This window comes from Eubalaena glacialis, chromosome 6 (genome assembly GCF_028564815.1).
Source record: "Eubalaena glacialis isolate mEubGla1 chromosome 6, mEubGla1.1.hap2.+ XY, whole genome shotgun sequence".
NCBI lineage: Eukaryota > Metazoa > Chordata > Mammalia > Artiodactyla > Balaenidae > Eubalaena > Eubalaena glacialis.
The window spans coordinates 27,016,853-27,038,215 of record NC_083721.1 but is presented as its reverse complement, the minus strand read 5'-3'; positions in this window follow the sequence as shown (position 1 = coordinate 27,038,215).

Below are 21,363 nucleotides of genomic sequence, written 5' to 3'. Positions count from 1 at the left end.
CACAATTACATTTTTCTTTCTTGTCCTAAGCATGTCTTTACCAGCTTATTCTCAGCTGATCTTTATATATCAATACAAGCATTTCTGCCTGGCCTTTATATAATTTAAAATATATATTCTATTGCTCTCATTTTGAAAGATCATGAAAAGTGCCTTTAAAAGCCCCTGTTTCAATACCCCTGTTATACTCATAGTCGTTATAAATTATAGTTATAAACTAAAGATAAAATATAATAAAAATATAAATCAAAATGTTCAACATGCATAGCCGTGACTTATTACTACTTTTAAAACACTAGTTTTAAAATGAGAAATTGAAACAAATAAAGGGAATTACTTATTTTCATGAAGTTTTTTTCTGATAATATGTTCATCACCATCATTGTTACCATGAAAAATAAGAAAAAGGAAAAGAACATTCCACTTACGCGGAAACAATTCACTTTCGATTTTATTTTTTTGGCCGCTCCATGCAGCTTGCAGATCTTAGTTCCCTGACCAGGGATTGAATCCACGCCCTCAGCAGTGAAAGTGCTGAGTCCTAACCACTGGACCACCAGGGAATTTTCATTCATTTTCTGTTTTAGATGGAAGGTTAATGTGTGTGTATTCACAATATTTATATTTGTACTCGTTCACATCACATGAGTTTATCAACATAGGAAATGTATTTTTTCAATGAACTAAATTTGAATTAGTGTATATATACTTCGTCAACCAAATGAGGACATTTCTGAGAGTAAAAGGGGGCACTTTTAGTAATTATATCAGAAAATATATGTAAACTGGGACTGTCCTTTAAAGGGTTGCTTGGCTCTCTGGGTTTCAGGCTATCTTAGAACAGGAACCAGAAGCTTTTAGATACTCATCAGCATTCTTCCCATCCCCACGATTACCTTCTTTCATGTTCTGTTTCTGGCATAATTTCAAGCACATTTATTATTCAACATACTTTGCTTTAAAATCTATTACATGCTAAGTAATTTAGGGATTAATAAGAATTCATAATTTTTCATCTTACAAAACTGAAACTGTACCCATCAAACAAGAACTCTTCATTTTCCCCTTCTCCCAGCCCCTGGCAACCATCATTCTATTTTCTGTTCCTATGAGCTTGACAAGTCTGATATTGAAAGAACACAATGCCTGTCTTTTCCGCTTATTTCCAAATGTCTAATGATTGCTCTGATAAGCAGAGCAGTATTCTATTTTCCCCTACACACTATTCTCTGATGTGAAGAAAGGGGCAGGAGAGAGATCGTGGAGCTGACGGAAGAGGGTGGAATCATTGGAAACAGTGCCGACTATGTGCACTGTTCTAAATACACTTAATTTTATTGTCCTAACAACACTTTGAAGTAGATGCTATGTTTAGCCTCATTTTTCATAAGAAAATAGAGGCACAACGAGGTTAAGTAACTTGCTCAAGACCACAAGGCTAGTAAGTAGACTAGCTCCACTAGCTCTACTCTGAACCAGCACCGAGGGGTGGCCTCATCCACATCTTGTGGCCCAACAAGGATTTGTTTCCATCAGGTAGGTGGACACCGTGGAAGTGGCCTGGGATTAAACCACTTCACCAGTGCTCAGCAAGCAGGCTGCCTATAAAGCATATGTTCATACGTTTAGGAGAAGAAACCAATGAAGAGAGAAAGGTTGAAGAACTAGAGGGGACAATAATTGATAGAGCAGGGTCTAGAGGTGAGGCTTCCATAGCCCAGATGAAAGGATTGCCTTTTACCAGGAAAAAGAACAAGAGGTAAGGATGCAAGTAACTTTTTGGACACACGTTGGAAACTGAGGTGGTTCACACCTAATGAAGCAGGAAGCAAAACCTGTGCTGAGAGGTGAAAAGTGGGGAGTGGCCTGGAGTGTTGACAATCTGGAGCTTCCACTTAGAGGAAGTTAAACAGGTTTAGCAGCTTCAGAGTCAGGACTGGCCATAGCTTGTGGCTACAGAGGTGAGGGCCCAGTGCAAAACGAAAAGAAGGGTTCCTTGTCCAAAGAAGGTTAAGAATTTCAAGATAACAAAAGTACAGCATTGAAACAAGCACAAGACCCTTCTGAGTATGGGGCCCTGTGAGACTGCAGAGGTCACACACCCTAGTCAAAAGTCACAGGAGAGATAAGTCTACAAATCTATGCTGGCCTCCGCCTGAATCTACACAGCCCAGATTTCTGATTCACTCCACTACATCCAACCAAAATCTCTTTCCATGAGGAAGAAGAGAGACCAGGGATGAGTAAATTCCCTCTGATCGCGGGCAGTTTTCCAACCTTCTGATTTTGTAGCTGAGTGAAACAATTACTCCCCTCCTTTAGTGATGGAGGGTGTTGATTTTTATTTGTGAGCAAGTCTTGCTTATTATCCCAGAGTCTTTTTTAGATTGCTCCTTAGTAATAACATCAGATAAATTATCAGCTTAAAAAGTGACAGTATTTCTTAAAACAGAGACCACATTTTTTAACCATATGAAACTATTTCATTTCAAGAGATTAGAGAATGTCATCACGGGGCAACATGAAAAAAAACAAATATGTTTCTGTGAAGGAACTCTGAAACCATTCAATTTCCTATATCCATATAGAGGTTAAATGAGTTCTGAGTCATGTCATATAAACATTACATAGCAGGTTTCAAATTATATTTAATTTCAGAAAATTGACATTTTATCAGTGTATATCCTTCCCACATAAATCTCACTTTCTTACCAAAAAAAAAAAAAATAGTGTTTTTCCATATAGAAATTTTTCTCAGTCATTAGCTGGAAATATTTATGTTAGAGCTAATGAGATAATCAAATACTTGTTCAAATACTTGAGCAACCTGACTGTGTATATAACTCTTCATTATTTTTTGTTGCCGTGAACTCTCAAAATACTGAGCATACCTGCTGGCTAGGTTTTCAGAAACATCTGTATTATCAGACGAGCTGAAACTATTTTAACTATGTTTGTAGAGATGTTGTGGCAGCCAGAATGCACATGAAGAAACCTTTCTCAAAACAAATAAAATTGCAGAGATAAAAAGAAGCAGCTGGTATCTTCCAGACCTCCCTCCTGTCTTAAGAAAATTTGCTAGTATAAATATACCATTTTCAAAAATCTTTAGGAACATAAACTACAACGGTTTGGTTGTACATGTACCTCAATTCTCTTTTTTTTTCCTACCACTGTAGAAAATTCCATGGAGTTAGGCTTAAGGCAAACTTTGAGTATGATAATTATTATGTCTCTACCTTGAGCAGTCTGTCAAAATCTCTGAAACATCTTCATCTGTGCAATGGAAGTTCCCATTTCCGAGATGATTACAGAGCGTGCTTAGAAAGTGCAAAGCATATGGAAAGAGGAGTTATGCACATCACCCTGTGTTTTAACCCTAACTTCATTATAACAGAGGGAGTGAACTTGGACAGATGACCTCTCAGAGCCACAGTCCTTCAGCAATAGTAAGTATACAATAATAACAACAACAACACCCACAGGGCTTGGATGAGGATCAAATGAGTTTATAATTTAAAACGTGTTGCTCAGGACTTCCCTGGTGGCGCAGTGGTTAAGAATCCGCCTGCCAATGCAGGAGACACAGGTTCGAGCCCTGGTCCGGGAAGATCCCACATGCCACGGAGCAACTAAGCCCGTGCGCCACAACTACTGAGCCTGTGCTCTAGAGCCCGCAAGCCACAACTACTGAGCCCATGTGCCACAACTGCTGAAGCCCATGCGCCTAGAGCCTGTGCTCTGCAACAAGAGAAGCCACCACAACAAAGAGTAGCCCCAGCTTGCTGCAACTAAAGAAAGCCCGCACGCAGCAACAAAGACCCAACGCAGCCAAAAATAAATTAATTAATTAAAAAAAAAAAAAAAGTGTTGCTCAACTATAAGTAGATAGGTAGATAGACTGATAGATAGCTAGATGATAGATAGATAGATAGGAGATAGAGAGGAATAAGATGCTGCGGAACACAGTTTGTACTCTCAGAAATTACCAGTGCAAGAGCAGAAACAATACGGATTCACAAATAACTGTAGCACATGGGAAGACTACAACTGCCAAAAAAGTAGTATACGGGAGCACCTCTCTTTGTTCCTGATTTATTCTCAGCCAGTTCAGGCATCCTGGTCTCACTAACTTGTGTTTTTGAAAAAGAAATATTAGCAATCAGCATTGTTAGGTACAGCAGGACCACCTACACAATTTGAGGGGCCCAGGGCAAAATAAAATGCAGGTCTCCGTGTTAAAATTATTAGGAATTCCAAATGCTCAGTTTAAAAGCTGAGCATTAAACCAAAGGCAGAGGCAGTTCTAAAGGCAAAGCCCTGTGCAATAACTCAAATCACAAGCCCACAGAGCCAAGCCTGGGTACAAGCAAGATGCTGATTCTGGCTAATTTCAGCACAATCATTGAATTTCCAAAAAGGCTGCATAGACGGCTGAGAGCTGCACAGAAAGAACCATCATGAGAAACTACAGCCCTGTATTTATGTATTAAAGCTATCTCAGCCGCTGCCTTGACTACTTTGTGTTGCTGCCACCGTAGCCTGGGGAATTTAATTCTATTGCAACCACTATCGAGGCTAAGAGAAAATTCTCCATAGTCCCTGGGTTTCTATGGGTCAGTAGCTCCTGATTCAGTGTCTGGGGTAGAAACATCCGACTGACAGAGCCTAAGCCACATGCCTGCATGTAACTGGCATTTTCCTCAGATAGCAGCAGGTGGGCTATGCCACCCTGCAGGCCACATAAAGTAGGGAATTCCCCAAACATGAGATAGAGGGGATATGTACTAGGCAGCCAATAAAGATGACAAAAGTCCATTAGAGAATTAAAATAATTTCCTCCGGCAGATAAAGTTATGAAGTTTGGTGCACTGGTTTATTTCACACTTAAACTCACAAGTTTATCTTGTAACGGTGGCCCTGATATACCAGATGCGTATACTGTATAAAATATATACATAGATGCTCTCTTCTTTACAGCTTCTTTCCATTAGAAATGACCTTAGAAGTCCCCAGTTTGTTCTCAATATTTTCTCAGAAATAAGATTGATCTTAAGCCAGTCCCTTCTTCTGACCAAAATCATCATTCATGAGTTGCAGCGATAATGCATTGTTTTTTGCTGCCCATTCATACACTTCAGGATTAGGATCTTTCACCCCAATCACTTGATTCTGGTGGAGCTGCCCATCACCCTCCCATACCCCTATATTCATTTTGATGCCAATGAGACCCAGGCCAAGCCAATTATAAAAACTCCTTTTCCTAGCCACAGTGGCCCAATACTTTAATGTGCATACCAATCAACTAGGGATCTTCTTAATATGAAGATTCTGATTCAGTAGATGTGGGATCGCCTGAGAGTTTGCATTTCTAACAAGTTCTCAGACGGTCCTCTGCTACTGACCTATGGGCAACAACACAAGCTAGGACCTTACTCTCTCCTGGGGGTCTAGGGTTATGCACTCTAATCAAACCAGGCCAGTTTGTCAACACAGAGAAAGCCAAGGGATGAGTGAGCAGAGGTGGAAAGAAAGGGAATGATCACTTTGTCTCCACTTTGACCTACTTGTACCTGGTGCCAGTTCCTCCTCACAACAGTCACACAGGCCAATAAATCGACTTCCTGTTTACATAAGGCTGAGTTGGATTTCTTCACCTACAATCAAAAGTATACATAGAGGGACTTCCATGGTGGCGCAGTGGTTAAGAATCCGCCTGCCAATGCAGGGGACACGGGTTCGGTCCCTGGTATGGGAAGATCCCACATGCCGCGGAGCAACTAAGCCCGTGCACCACAACTACTGAGCCTGCTCTCTAGAGCCCGTGAGCCACAACTACTGAGCCCGCGTGCCACAACTACTGAAGCCCGCGTGCCTAGAGCCCGTGCTCCGCAACAGGAGAAGCCACCGCGATGAGAAGCCCGTGCACTGCAACCAAGAGTAGCCCCCGCTCGCCACAACTGGAGAAAGCCCGCGCGCAGCAACGAAGACACAATGTAGCCAAAAATAAATAAATTAAATAAATAAATTTATGTTTTAAAAAAGTATACATAGAAAATAAACTTTCTTTAGATATAATCTAACAGTGTCCAAGTTGCCCTGTACAAAGCTATTCCTCACTTGCTGCATTCGCAACCTACTTACTTTAAGGAATTTTGAATTCTGACTCAAGATTACAAGAAATAAGTAGGAACAAATAGATACTTGCCAAACTAGTTGTTGAATGTTTACAATTCACTTAGTTTTCTATTAGAGTAGTCATTATCTAAGTAAAGGCAATACAAAATCTTTTAAGGCTTTTCTTTGATCAATTAAGTAAAAAAATTGTATTCTTCAGAGATGTTTATTCCCACTTTACCAGCTTTCTGTAAGTGTTTCTCCACTGATTTTCTAGAGGTGAATATACCTCTGGAAGCAGGAAAAGGGGTGCAATACAGGTCCAGTCTGTTGTGGGGTACAGTCATTTGCAGAGATAAACTAGTAAATGACATGCTGTTGGGTCCTACAATTCCACCAAGCTCATGTATGTCTATCACCTACACCTATCCACAAAAGTGTAAACTAATTGTTTTTAATTCACGTTAAAGATCAGTTGAGATCATTTTGCATTTTTAAAATTAGGTTTTTTGTTAACTGCATTGTGGGTTAAATCAGTCTTCCTCTGTTTACATGGCATAAATTATTAATCACCCTTGAAGAATAGATGGGTGGCAATTCTGAAAACAAGGTTAAATAAATACTTGGAGATGTCTTCCCAGTGAAAAATGACTCATTGTTCTGAGAGGTGAAAATGTCACAGTTCTCAGAGACAAAATAGATTTTCCCATTGTAAGTACAAACAGTAGAGTAATTAGCAAATTCACAAAGCACGGTTGTTATCCTTTTATTAGAGCAACGTATTCTTAGTTCAAGCAACAGTTGTTGGTTTTTTTTTTAATAAATTTATTTATTTTTGGCTGTGTTGGGTCTTCGTTGCTGTGTGTGGGCTTTCTCTAGTTGCGGCGAGCGGGGGCTACTCTTCATTGCGGTGGGCGGACTACTCACTGCAGTGGTTTCCCTTGTTGCAGAGCACAGGCTCTAGGCACGCGGGCTTCAGTAGTTGTGGCTCACGGGCTCAGTCGTTGTGGCTCGCAGGCTCTAGAGCGCAGGCTCAGCAGTTGTGGCACACAGGCTTAGTTGCTCCGTGGCATGTGGGATCTTCCCATACCACGGCTCGAACCCGTGTCCCCTGCATTGGCAGGCGGATTCTTAACCACTGCGCCACCAGGGAAGTCCAAGCAACAGTTTATTAAAATCTACATTTTGTGAGAGGCCAAGATAAATCAATTCAGCAAAACAGCTTTAGCGGGTCGGCTCTAACTCACAGTCTGTATATGCTTCTTCGTCCCGGAGACCTTGCCTGTTCCCTTGGACCGAGGTGAGGTTTTTTACCTGGACTCTCAAAGCACCCACTTACCCCATCATCCGCAGAACCGCCCCACACTTGTTCACTTTTCTGAATCTCTCCCTGCCTCTTCCCAAACCCCTCTACACAGTTAAATGTTTAGCACAAAGTTAATGTTTTAAATATTTGCTTGCTACGCAGAAAGTTGGAAGTTGCTACATTACAACCAATTTAATTCATTTAATGTGAGAAGCACCTTATGCTTGTAGGTTGCTAATAGTAATGATGCAGTCTGCCTTGCGAAAATTTTATCCTTCATTGAGTTTATTCTTTTTTTTAAATGTAAAAACATGAATAGATTTTTTTTTCCCTATATAAAATAAAGCTACCCAATGCTGCTGGATTTGGCTAAAAAAATTCATGAGTGTTGTGCTTGCATTCAAAAAACTTCAAATCCAGGGCTTCCCTGGTGGCGCAGTGGTTGAGAATCTGCCTGCCAATGCAGGGAACACGGGTTCGAGCCCTGGTCTGGGAAGATCCCACATGCCGCGGAGCAACTGGGCCCGTGAGCCACAACTACTGAGGCTGCGTGTCTGCAGCCTGTGCTCCGCAACAAGAGAGGCCGCGACAGTGAGAGGCCTGCGCACCGCGATGAAGAGTGGCCCCCGCTCGCCGCAACTAGAGAAAGCCCTCGCACAGAAACGAAGACCCAACACAGCCAAAAAATAATAATAATAAAGAAAGAAAGAAAGAAAATTTATAAAAAAAAAAAAAAAAACTTCAAATCCAAAGTCATAACCAAGGATTTAACAGTATCAATGATGTTAAAAACAGGTTGAGTATCTTTTTTTTTTTTTTTTTTTTTTGGCTGCATTGGGTCTTTGTTGCTGCACACAGGCTTTCTCTAGTTGTGGCGAGCAGGGGCTACTCTTCATTGCGGTGCGCGGGCTTCTCATTGCAGTGGTTTCCCTTGTTGCAGAGCACAGGCTCTAGGCACGCGGGCTTCAGTAGTTGTGGCTCACGGGCTCAGTCGTTGTGGCTCGCAGGCTCTAGAGCGCAGTCTCAATAGTTGTAGCACACGGGTTTAGTTGCTCCGCGGCATGTGGGATCTTCCCGGACCAGGACTCGAACCCAGGTCCTCTGCATTGGCAGGCAGATTCTTAACCACTGCGCCACCAGGGAAGTCCCAGGTTGAGTATCTTTTAAACACTGTCCCAAGGTATAGGAAGAAACTTGTGTTACAATTCTTTTCTGCCACTAAACTATATCAACAACTACCACTAGGGGGAGCTTCATCTCTTCTTATTTCCAGTGAACAGGCTGCTGCATTGAAGGCACATATGGCAATATCCACTTTTCATCGTATGTATAGTTAATTTATTCTCAAATTTTGTATTAGGCCCTATATATCTGATATCTATAAGCCAACAATTTCATTTATGTTTACTGAAGACGATCCAATTTACTCTCGAATGATCACTTTCCTAGATGGAAGTTAATTCTACATGTAATTATTTTTCCATTTTCATGGTTCCATTGACATAAAAAGAAAAAAGTATGTTCATAACCAAAGGTAATAAACTTTTCCATTCCGAAAACAGATAAAAATTATGTATCTACCTAAATAAATTAAAGGAAACAAATGTTATAAACTGTCTTTAACTTAACGATGAGCTTTCCAAACTTTAACAGTGCACAGCACACTCAGCGTTGCAGTAACTTCTTCATCGTGTCCCAGACAAAACAAAAAGCCCAACGCTGGTTTACTAAGTAGTTAGGTTTAACAACTTAAGAATTATTTAGGTTCCAACAACTTATTAGCTGTTTGAAAAAAATACACATATAAACAGAAAGAAAAAAAATAATATTTTATTTCATGATTTCACAATTATTCTACTAGTCATCTATTGCTGCCTAACAAATTACCCTCAAATTTTAGTGGCTTAAACAGCACTTATTTATTATCTCATCATTGCTGTGGGCCAGGAATCCCGGAGGGGCTTAGCCAGGTGACTGTGGTTCAGAACCCCTCCTGAGGTTACCGTCAGGATGTCAGCTGGGGCTGCAGCCACCTGGAGGCTTGACAGGGGCTGGAGGATCCACTTCCAAGATGGCTCACTCACATGGCAATTGGCAGGAGGCCTGAGTTCCCTGTTGGCTGCTGGAAAACAGGCTCAGTGCCTCACCACGTGGGCACCTAAGAGAGCTGCTGGAGTGTCTTCACAACACGGCAGCTGACATCCCCAAAAGCGAGTGACCTCAGAGAACAAGCAAGGAGGAGGGTGCAATGCCTTTTATGACATGGACTTGGAAATCACTTACCATCACTTCTGCCATATTCTATATTTTAGAAGCTAGTTACTAAGTCCAGCCCATACTCAAGAGGAGAGGAATTAGTCTCCATCTCTTAAAAGAAAGGTTATCGAATAATTTTGGACACATTTTTAAACCACTACATTTACCAGTGACGTACATGCATCTGTTAGGCACTGTAATAGTTAACTTTATGTGTCAACTGGGCTAAGAGATGCCCAGAGAGCTGGTAAAATATTATTTCTGGGTGTGTTAGGAAGAGATAAGCATTTGAATCAGTAGACTGAGTAAAGGAGTTACCTTCTTCAATTTGGGTATCATCCAATCCGTTGAGAGACTGAATAAAACAAAAAGGTGGAGGAAGGGCAAATTTTGCTCTCTGCCTAGGCTAGAACATCTATCTTCTCCTGCCCTCAAAGATCAGTGCTCCTAGTTCTTGGACCTTCGGACTCAAACTGAAACTTACACCATTGACTCCCTGGTTCCCAGGCCTTCAGGGCTGAACTAGAACTACACCACTGGCTTTCCTGGGCCTCCCCCTTAAAGACAGGCAAACCATGGGACTTCTCAGCCTTCATAGTCACGTGAGCCAACCCCTCACAATAAACCTATTTCTATATATCAATAGACATATACAGACGTATGTCCTATTAGCTCTGTTTCTTTGGAGAACCCTCATACACGCACTGTACACTCGAACTTCAGAATCAGATTAGAAAGCATCAGCCTCATTTCCTGTTCCACTCGGTTATCACGTGCTATCTTCTTTTTACCACAGCAACTACTGAACACTCATCCTCGTAAAGATACGTCTTCTATAAAAGCAGTGTAGCATAATCTAAACCTGAAAGTAAGCTACCTTGAGCTAGTAAGTCACATGGTGGCCAACAGATGTTGCTGTGTTTCCATCAGACTTTTAAAATATCTCACCTATGAGTTCAGGGCAGCCCCCTGGACAGCCTCGGTGCACCAATTGGGAACCACAGACTTAATGACCTTTTTCTCAGAGATGAAAATTAAGGTTAAACATATGTTTGTAAAAGCTTTCTAGATATGTCAACAGTTTCTCTATTATTAGTACTCCAGAGAAATTATGAAAGAAAAATAAGAAGGCTATTTCCATTCAGGGTATTGAAATAGAATCTTACTGTAAATGGCTCGTGGAATGTAAAAATATTCTAAGGACAGAATATTTCTTCTCCGTCCATTTTAGCCAAACATCAACTGCATATGAAGAAAAAGAAATCCAAGAATGAAAAGACAAACTTAAAAAAAGTTCAGTTTGAAAAAAAATCAGTATCTAAGAAATAATTCCTTCAGTTTTATTTAAAAAAAAAAAGAAAAACTTTTTATTCTCCTTTCCTAATATGTAATGGCATTTCAGTATTGACCTGACATCTATGCCAAAAGATGACACAGTACATCCATTTCCTCACTCACAGGAAGTTAGTCTTCAATTTAAAAAAAAAAAAAAAAATGCTCAAGTAATAAAAGGTCTTCCTGTGAATTGCAGCAGATAGAAAAACAAAACCAAATAAAAATTTGTTTTTGCTTCTTCCTGAAACCCCTCTAAACTAACAAAAATTATTTTTTTAAGGGCATAATCCCACAAAAACAGAGGGAGCAGGGGAGGTAATGATAGCAGACGATTCTTGGCCACAAGATACCGGAAGATGGAAAGCTAATAACCTAGTGGTAAATGACTTAAGTTTCAGCTTTGTCTGCTCTGCTAAGTACCTGAAGAACAAAAGAGCCAACTAGAAGATGCTGAATCATGCCACAGGAGCCCAGAACACTTCCCACAATAGAGAAATCAGGGGTTTCTGAAGGTGTTGGGTCTGCAAGTAGGGCTGAATACAGGAGAATTTGTTAAAAGTCTGAATAAAAAACTAACAACCATTTTAGTTCCCTCCCTCTGTCCAGGCAGGCACGTGACTACATATCACAGAAGACAGTAGGTTCCCTACTGATAACAGAGATGTTCAACGTGCCTACTTTCTGAAATGAGATCTCTAGTCCTCTTCCCACACTGGGCCCTGAGAAAGCTGACTTATACTACGTCATGCAAGATAGTGGAGAAGTCCTCTGGGGAAACTGTCTGGCCCTATAAGTAGGGACAGCCAGGAGTCCCCAGACCAGACAACCAGCTCCTGCCTGATGGCTCCACGATGAAACCTGACACTTGATGAGCTTTGCATGAATGTAGAGCTTCCAACCAACATTTTAGTGTCCCCGCTCCTTAATTTATTTTGAAATAACTTACATTAAAATTTCCAAATTAGATCAAAGACCTCCTGCATTTTTTAATGCAGATTTCCCAGACGTTAACATTTTACTGAATATTCATGATTGTCAACTCTCTCTCTTTCTCTCTTCACACACCCCCCCCACCCTGCCACATGTGTTTGTGTGTGTATGTGTCTGTGTGTGTATGTGTGTGTGTATGTTTGTGTGTATATGTGTGTGTCCATGTATGTATGTGCATGTCTGTGTGTATGTTTGTGTGTGTGTCTATGTATGTGTTTGTGTGTGTGTCTGTGTATGTGTATGTGTGTATGTGTTTGTGTGTATGTGTGTGTCTGTGTGTGTTTGTGTATGTCTTTGTGTGTGTGTCTGTGTGTGTGTCTATGTGTGTGTAGGGGAGCGTAACATACCCATTATCGTTAGTCATATTCTGAACCTTTTAAAAGGAAGCTTCACACATGATGTCCCATCACCCTTAAATAATCTGGTGTATATTTCCCCAAAACAAGGACACTCACACACTCAAATTTTGCCAATTGTCTAAAACTGCTTCTTTTCCCTTTCTCACCCAGGGGTGTCCCAAGGAATATGTGTTGGATTTAGTTCTTATGTCTCTTCAGATCCTTTCAACCTAAAACGTTATTTCTCAGTCTTTGCTGTGCTTACCAGTTTTTAAAGAGTACAGGCATCACATTCTATATGATGATGCTCACAGTATGTCTCAGGACCAGGTCATATATCTTTGACAGGAATACCATGGAAACCATGGTGTGCTTTTCTCAGTGAATCTCATCAGGGTTTTCAAACTTAGCAAAGAAAAAACAAAAACGAAAGCAAGTACTAAGTCTGAGAAATTTCTAAACAGTACAAGAAAGACAATGAAGCCAGAGTTTACTATTGTAAAGAACTGGGAAGAGTCAGCCACTTTACCCTACTTGCAACCAACAAATTAGCCTGCCAGTTTCATGGACACCAGCAAAAGACACGAGACTCCTTTGTCAGAGGCAAAGGATTTTATTACTCACATAACAGCAAGCAGCATGAGTTTCATGGTCACTGTGGCCGCCTTGCCCTTCAAGTTTCATGGGGGTGACAAAGAGTGGCCTAGGTGGGGGCTGCACATGCAGTGGGTTTCAATCACAGCTGAGAAACTCTGAGTTTGGGGAACCCCAGTCTTTTACAATAGACTGAAAGCAAACATACATGACCTTTGCCCCAGAGAAAGACATTATCATACTGAACAGTAAACAAACCTGTCCTCCACCCTGGAGGGAAACACTAGTGCTGTCTTCCAAGGCTGTTCACTACACGTACATCCTTGAAATGAAATGATCATCTCAAACACTAGCTGCCAGTGCCTCTGTTCATAAGATGTGCAGAAATGCAAAAGACCCACGGAGAAAAATCCAGAGCCAACTGCTATGTGACTCACTTCTCAAAACGGTTACACAGTCATAATGAAGGGAACATTGGGTATTGACTTAACCCAAAATCGTGACTTAAATATATCGGGAATGGGGAGGAATGGAACTGTGTGTTGAGAAGGCAGAATGACATAAAAGATAGTAAATCCTAATATTCTGTAGTGGAAATAATTAGATAACATCTAAAATGGAAAATCAAGAAAGAGAAGGAAAAGTGTGTTATTTTTTTATAAAGGAGAAATAACCAAAATGTGGAATATGATATTGCCTCCCAGGTATAGTCTTCATGGGATGGGAAAGTTGGAGCAAGTAACTGTGTTTTTTTTCATCATAATAAGCTAATTGACATTTTAAACTATGTACATGATTATTTTCATAAAAATTAAAATATAATTTAAAAAGAAAGAGAGAGATTCTGGGGCACAAGAGTTTTATTATAACTATTAGATTATGGCTTGAGGAAATTTAATCTGCCTTAAATATCTCTAAGGATGTAATAGGACGTAATAGGTCATGAAGTTGGCCCCCTTATCTTAACCAGATATTCACTGAAAGTCTGTAGGACAACCCCCTAGGCCTGGTAGGGGTGACTGGATTTCCACTCTAGCACTCTTTGGGCTCAGTGATTGTGTGCCCTCTTCAAAGGACACAGGGAGAGAGAAAATGACCTCATTGCTGGTATGGTGTCTGTAATCATCTCTACCAGCTGCTCTGGGCTGTATTCACAACAAAGGAAACTTGACTTCTGCAGCCCTTCAGGCTGTTAACGCTCAGGAGCCCATTCATCTGTGCTCAGCCATGTGGATGAGGGCAGGGGTGGACGAGAATAAAGAAGGAAGCTACGATGCTGGAATTTTATAAAGAGTCAAGTGTTATGCTATCTCACTTAATTTTTTCTTCCACCTATAGGTCATTGTACTGAAAAAAAAAAAAAAATCTAAAATTACAGAAGTGTATAAAGTAAAAAGTGGAAGCTCCCAGGCCCATGAATAGGAAGGAAGGAATCAAGAAAGAGGAAGACAGAGAATGCAGGGCTGACAGGACTCCACCAGATGATATAAATAGAGATCCCAGAATGACAGCTGTGCCCTGGCACAGATGACAACCAGTTCTAACTCCAGTTGGTCAAAAGCCCCTACAAGAAATTTCTTCAGGTACAATGTAATGTCTGGAATACCTCAGATAATTAGCAAAGACTTGTTGAGTGGTTTCCAAACTGGGGCATGCGGACGGTGAGAGTGAACATCATTTATTACACTGGGATGATGGTCACAGTGGTATGAACAAAAGAATACTCAAGGAGAAAAAGGTAATCATGATCTACTACATGGCAAACCTGTGAATATTCCTTATAGTAATGTGAACACTGAATACTAACCCAAACAAAATGGCAATATAGTTGTGTGGAAAGATGAGTTCATGGAAAAGGTACACAGGTGTGGTGGGAATTGGGAGAAGAAAAAGAACTAAATCCTTATCCCAAACAGTGAGAAACTGATAGATAACACATAAAAGCTGAAAAATCAAGAGGTTTCTCCAAATAAGCATGTTATTTAGAGACAAAAAGGTAAATACAAAATTCAGAAGTTAAAATGAGTGAATATAGGTTCCTCTTGGGAGAAAAAGATGGGCAAGGAAGAAATAGAGGATTGCTGCTTTTCAAAATTATTTGACTCTTTACACTTTTCACATTTATATCTTTGATATAAATAAAAAGTTAAAAGAAGAGAGAGAGAACAAGAAAAGAAAGATGGAAGAGAAGAACGAAGGGCAAGAGGGAGAGAGTAACATAACTACTTTTCACCTGGTAGAACTAAAAATATTAATAGAAACGTCAAGTCCAAACTACATTCAACTGGATTTTCCAAGGTATATTTATTTTGTTTTGGTGGGTTGCAGGCAAAGGGGTGGGCAAATGCTATACAAGCAATGATACTCAGTATTCACAGGCATAAAAAAATTAGGGCAAACTGAGATGGTGCTGCAGCATGCCTTGGAAATATATATTCAGAAATGAGTTATTCAGCAGCATTTGTTTTCAAAGCCATGAACAGTGGGGTTTTTTGGGGTTTGTTTTGTTTTGTTTCAATGTTCTTAGCTGAGTTTTCAGCTACCAGTAGACGTTACTGAGCAATCTGGAAAAGGAAATTGTGAAAATAAAGGAAAAAAAAATCCATCTACCCACACCTTGTCTTTCTTTGCTATGTTCTTGCGGTTGCTAGTACTTCAGCCTAACAGATATTGCCTTTTACGAAGACACCCACTGCTTGATTGCAATTTGATTTTCAGAAATCTTAACCAACATGTTCTGATTAGCACTAAAGAAAATGTGGTGTAGATGATGCCTTCTCATCACTGACTCACCCTTTTCAAGAGTTTGGGAGAAGACTGTTTTTTAATTTCCACCAATGGCATATTTTGTGCAAAGCCCTGTATGAAGGTTATTATCAGACGCTGCTTCCTGGTAGATGTACATCCTTGGGGTCCCAAAACCCTCTGTTACAGGTCCACATTTTCTCACCTTCTCTGAGCGCATTTACTTATAAAGCCATGAAAAATTGATAGGTACAAAGAACCTCGGTTAGCACCAATTCCTAATAAGGATGTCCATAGCACTATTTTTTATAGGACTACTTTATAAAACATTTACTAATGCAACTCAAATCCTTGAACTCAAAAATGGAAAAACAACCTAACTTAATGTCAACAATTACTGCAGACAGTGGGCTGTTCAGAGAGCCAGCCCCTGTTCCTGCTAGCACAGTGGAACTAGCACAGTAGGACAGGAAAAGAAGACACATCCTGGACTGAATTCTTACTCCATGAGTACCTAGCTATGTAATTTTTGAGATATTCAACCACTCTGAATGTCAGTGTCTTTATCTGTAAAATAAAGAAGGTAAGGCCTTCTCTACATATGCCCTACCGCAGTAAAGCACCTCACTTAAGGAGGACACTCAACATATACTAGAGCTCCCTCTCCTCTAATTTCTTGGGGCACGGGAAAGAGTGTGCTGCGTCCTGCCTCCTTTTCCTTTTACAGGATCAGGTTGCACACTCCCTCCCCTTATTTGGGATACAAGAAGAAAGTGAAGAAATTAGCCTATGAAAGACCACTTTTCAATTCACATTTGATTTGAAAAATCAGATCAACCCCTGGGTTCTGCTCTTTCACTTTTGAGTCTGGACTTTGTTAATCATTGGCGGAGAATTTTTTCTAGTGACATTAATGGCATTGTCAAATCAAAGGCTAGCTAGGGGCAACTGGATTGTTTTCCTGGGGAAGGGTCTCTTAACAGAGACTGCATGATAATAACTCACTGGTGTCCCTTTTCAGGAAAGCTGGCAGAAAAGGCAGTGAAGAAAAACCATAAACCACATAAGAGACACGGAATGGGGAGAATAAAATTTTTCTCATAAAGTAGCAGAAGATTATAATCAGGAATTCCTCATTTTTCTCCTTGGGTATTAGCTATAGTGTGATCTTGCACTTGTGTCAAATAGAATACAGAAAAACTTAGGACCTGGAAAAATGTTAGAGCTCCTTAGAAGATATAACCCCAACTTACAGCCATGGAAACTGTTCACAGAAGTCAAGAGCCTTGTTCAACATAGTACAGTTTTTTTAAATGGATTCCACTTCTATCCATGCACTTTCCTCTTTAGTTTATGTATGCAAGTGTATATGAAAACTGTATTTTTGTGTGCTGTAGATTTATGTCACTGTACTGTTCTGCTATTTAGGAACTAGCTAATATGCTTTACAATTATTTTAAGGAACTCTCACAAAAGTCATGCTTTCTATTTAGGTGAGACAGTTTGAGGGGTGAGTGTAATAGGAGAGGCTGGGTGCTTTGAGAATCCAAATAGAAAGTAAGAAAATTGTCTGACACCTTGTTGTTAACTCTAGAAACAAAAAATGAGACTGTTGCTTCCCTGCTTTGTATTGTTCTTAGGTTCTTCTCTGAATGCAGAAGTGTCAGAGAGGCTTTGCTAAAACCCAGAAAGCTGCTATGCAACCTACATGTGAAATTCTTTCTCCATACCTTGAATCCTGAGGATCTATAATCCCGCTATTTAAGAAATAAACATGCTGTGTCCAGAGGAAGGAAAATATAACAGCAGACACCTGAATCCATCGTCAATCTAGTTTTCCAGCTTGTCATGTCTCCTTGAATATTTGTGAGGAAACCTCACAAATGGAACTGATTTACCATAAAATGTGCCTATTTTCCATTAAATCTTGCCAGTTGCTTCACTGTGGCACTGAAGTTACCAATGCTTCATCTGTTGACCCTGCAGGGCCACCTCTTGGTCTTGTTATTTGAGAAAATGAACCGTGCATAAGAGAGGCCTTGGAGGAAGATTCACATCAGTTATTTTGCACAGTGCTTAAGCTAGAGATGTTAGCAGTTCCTTGAAGAGAGCAGCTTTAGTCAGACCCTTGGGGGAAATAGTGGGAAGTGGAACTTAGCCTGTCACATGCTTGATAGAAACATGTCAGTTGAGGCAAGCATAGGGCAGGACATAAGAAGTCTGTTTTTAGAGGCTTAGTGGAATGGGTGAAGGAGTTAGAGCCCTGTATAAGTCCCAATTAAAATTCCAGAGCTGCTAAACATCCATTGCATGACCTTGATGAAGTCACTTAACCTTCAAAACTCACTTAATTTATATATAGAATGGACATAATATGACTAACTCAAGGAGTTACTACAGGAACTAAATAAAAAACATATATATATATATATATATATGTGTATATACATATATATATATGATGCTCCTCCCTGATGTGATCAACAGTGTGTACACAATAAATGCCAGCAATTTAATGATTATGACGCTGATGGTTATTCTAATCCAAGCACTGCCCTTTGCCAGCTGTATGCCCTTGGGTGAGGAATTCTGAGTTTCATTTTCTTCCATTGGAAAATAAGGAGAATAATATTTACTTTGCAGAATTATTCTGAGGACCAGAAATGGTATGAGGAAAATATCCAGCCACAGTATCCAGCCTAGCACAGGTAGATTCTTGATAATTTGTCGTTCTCATTGTTTTCACTACCACCTATTATTTATATAGCAATCTGCTTAAGCTGTTTAAACATGAAAGAAGTCATGTTTCATATAAAGTTAACTTTTCTTGATATCATAAATTCATACACCAGTTCTTCTGATAAATATTTACTTAAGAGACAGACAAAATTTCTGTTTCCTTTTTTTTTTAATAAATTTATTTTATTTTTGGCTGCATTGGGTCTTTGTTGCTGCATGCAGGCTTTTCTCTGGTTACGGCGAACAGGGGCTACTCTTCGTTGTGGTGTGCAGGTTTCTCATTGCAGTGGCTTCTCTTGTTGGGAGCACGGGCTCTAGGCGTGCGGGCTTCAGTAGTTGTGGCACACAGGCTCAGTAGTTGTGGTTCACGGGCTCTAGAGCGCAGGCTCAGTAGTTGCGGTGAACGGGCTTAGTTGCTCCGCAGCATGTGGGATCTTCCCGGACCAGGGCTCGAACCCATGTCTCCTGCACTGGCAGGCGGATTCTTAACCACTGCACCACCAGGGAAGCCCCCAAAATTTCTCTGTTTCCTAAGTCCCTGTTCAAGCTCCCTTAGGCATAACCACCAAAAAGCTGTGGCTGACAATCAAACCAGTGTCCTCTACTGTGAGTTGGACTTATCAGAGCCACTGTGAAAGGGACACACAAAAACTTCCCCAGCTTATGGAGACATGCACCATCAGCAATTTGGTCAAGGCAGGAAACACAACCAGGATTAAAGTGCCCAGGGAACATTTTTTTTTTTTTTTTTTTTTTTTACAGAGAGATGTCAGAGGAGCTAGTTAGAGTAGCAAGTATTAAATTTATTTATTTATGGCTGTGTTGGGTCTTCGTTTCTGTGCGAGGGCTTTCTCTAGTTGTGGCAAGTGGGGGCCACTCTTCATCGCGGTGCGCGGGCCTCTCACTATCGCGGCCTCTCTTGTTGTGGAGCACAGGCTCCAGACGCACTGGCTCAGTAATTGTGGCTCACGGGCCCAGTTGCTCCGCGGCATGTGGGATCTTCCCAGACCAGGGCTCGAACCCGTGTCCCCTGCATTGGCAGGCAGACTCTCAACCACTGCGCCACCAGGGAAGCCCAGCCCAGGGAACATTTTATGGTCTTTGGCCTTGACCTCCAGAGTGTCTTATTGTCAAATGCTGGTTTATCAGTCAAAGAAGAATCAGCTTTATTGAAGTAGCATTCTGCAGGACGTGTTAGCCATCTAGCCTCACACTCCTGGACACCAGAATCTTGATTCAGTGGTCAGTTGGATCCACATGGTTACAATGCATCTTTTAAATCATGCTAAAATGCATTATTTTTAGTTGAGGGGAAAAAAAGAAGAGGATAGTTGAGAATACAGAGCTCAAAATATGGAAGAACAACACATCAGGTTGTTTTGAAGTTCTACGTTCTGCTTTTTTTTTGGCTCTGCAGGGCCTGTCCCCCACCCCACCCCCCTTTCACCCTACCAATTCAACTCCCCTTGACATCTGTTGCTTAAGGATCCCTCCACCAGAGCTGAAGTTGCCCTTCTGGAGATCTCTCCAATGCTCTGGGATCCTAAAAGCCCTACTCTTGAACTTGGCCAATTTTTTTCCCAACCAACCATATGTTTCTAAATAAGATTTGTCAATTAGTTGATAAAGTTGAACCTCCCCCTTGGGGAAGTTAGGTCTCTTCACCAAGAGACTTAACTGTTCTATATGTCAGGTTAGTTGTCTCAGCCTGGGTTTTCCCCCCAAAAAGTAGAGCCTGTGTGATAGTGAAAGTAATTTGCAGGCAATAATCCTAAGGCACAAGAGTAAGGTAAGGACTTGGCAGAGTGCAACTGGCAAGAGAAAGATCAACCACAGTGTATTATCAACTGGTTGTCACCGTGGGCAAGTGGACCTTGTTCCTACTGAGAAGCCGTGTGGAATGTGAGTCAGAGTTGCTCGCCTGAGGGACGAAAGAGCAGATGACTGCCCTGTCTCCCAGCCTCCACTGGTCAAAGGTTGAGATGTTTGTTTTGTTTTGTTTAATTTATTTATTTTATTTATTTATTTTTGGCTGCATTGGGTCTTCGTTGCTGCGCACGGGCTCCCTCTAGTTGCAGCGAGCGGGGGCCACTCTTTGCTGCGCAGGCTTCCCATTGCGCAGGCTTCACATTGCGGTGGCCTCTCTTATTGTGGAACACGGGCTCTAGGCATTCGGGCTTCAGTAGTTGTGGCACATGGGCTCAGTAGTTGTGGCTCACGGGCTCCAGAGCACAGGCTCAGCAGTTGTGGCACACGGGCTTAGTTGCTCGGCAGCATGTGGGATCTTCCTGGACCAGGGCTCAAACCCATGTCCCCTGCATTGGCAGGCGGATTCTTAACCACTGAGCCACCAGGGAAGCCCCAAGGTTGGGATGTTAGCACTGCCTCCCCTTTGGGTTTGTCCACGCAGCAGAATGGCTGGACAGCTTCCCACAGGCATCTCCCCAGGGCTGTGGCAGGGAAGCCAGACAGAAAGTAACAGTTTCACAGCGCGCAGCTAAGACAAAGTGCAATCCGGTTTCACCTGACACTGCTGGTAGCCATAGCAACGGCTGGAGTAAAAAGATTTACTCTAAGATAATGTAAAACAGGGAACAGAGGTGACCTTGTTGCTCTTGTGACAGCAGTGGCGTGATTCACATTAATAATACCCCTCAATATTGTATTGAAGAGTATTTTATCTCACAAACTAAACAAAACCTCATTACTTCCATTCCAAAGCCTGAATTCTGTTTTGGTGGGACACATAATTCTTTCAACAGTTAATGTATATTCCTAAAGCTTCCCATGGAGTCATCTCACAAACTGTTTTGAATTATATAATTTAAAAGTGAATTTTTAAAAACATTCATTGAACAGTTATGCTAGATCTTTCAAAGACAGGCACCATACAAAAAGAACAAAACATGGTATCTTCCCCTAGGGAGTTTGTAAATTACTCAG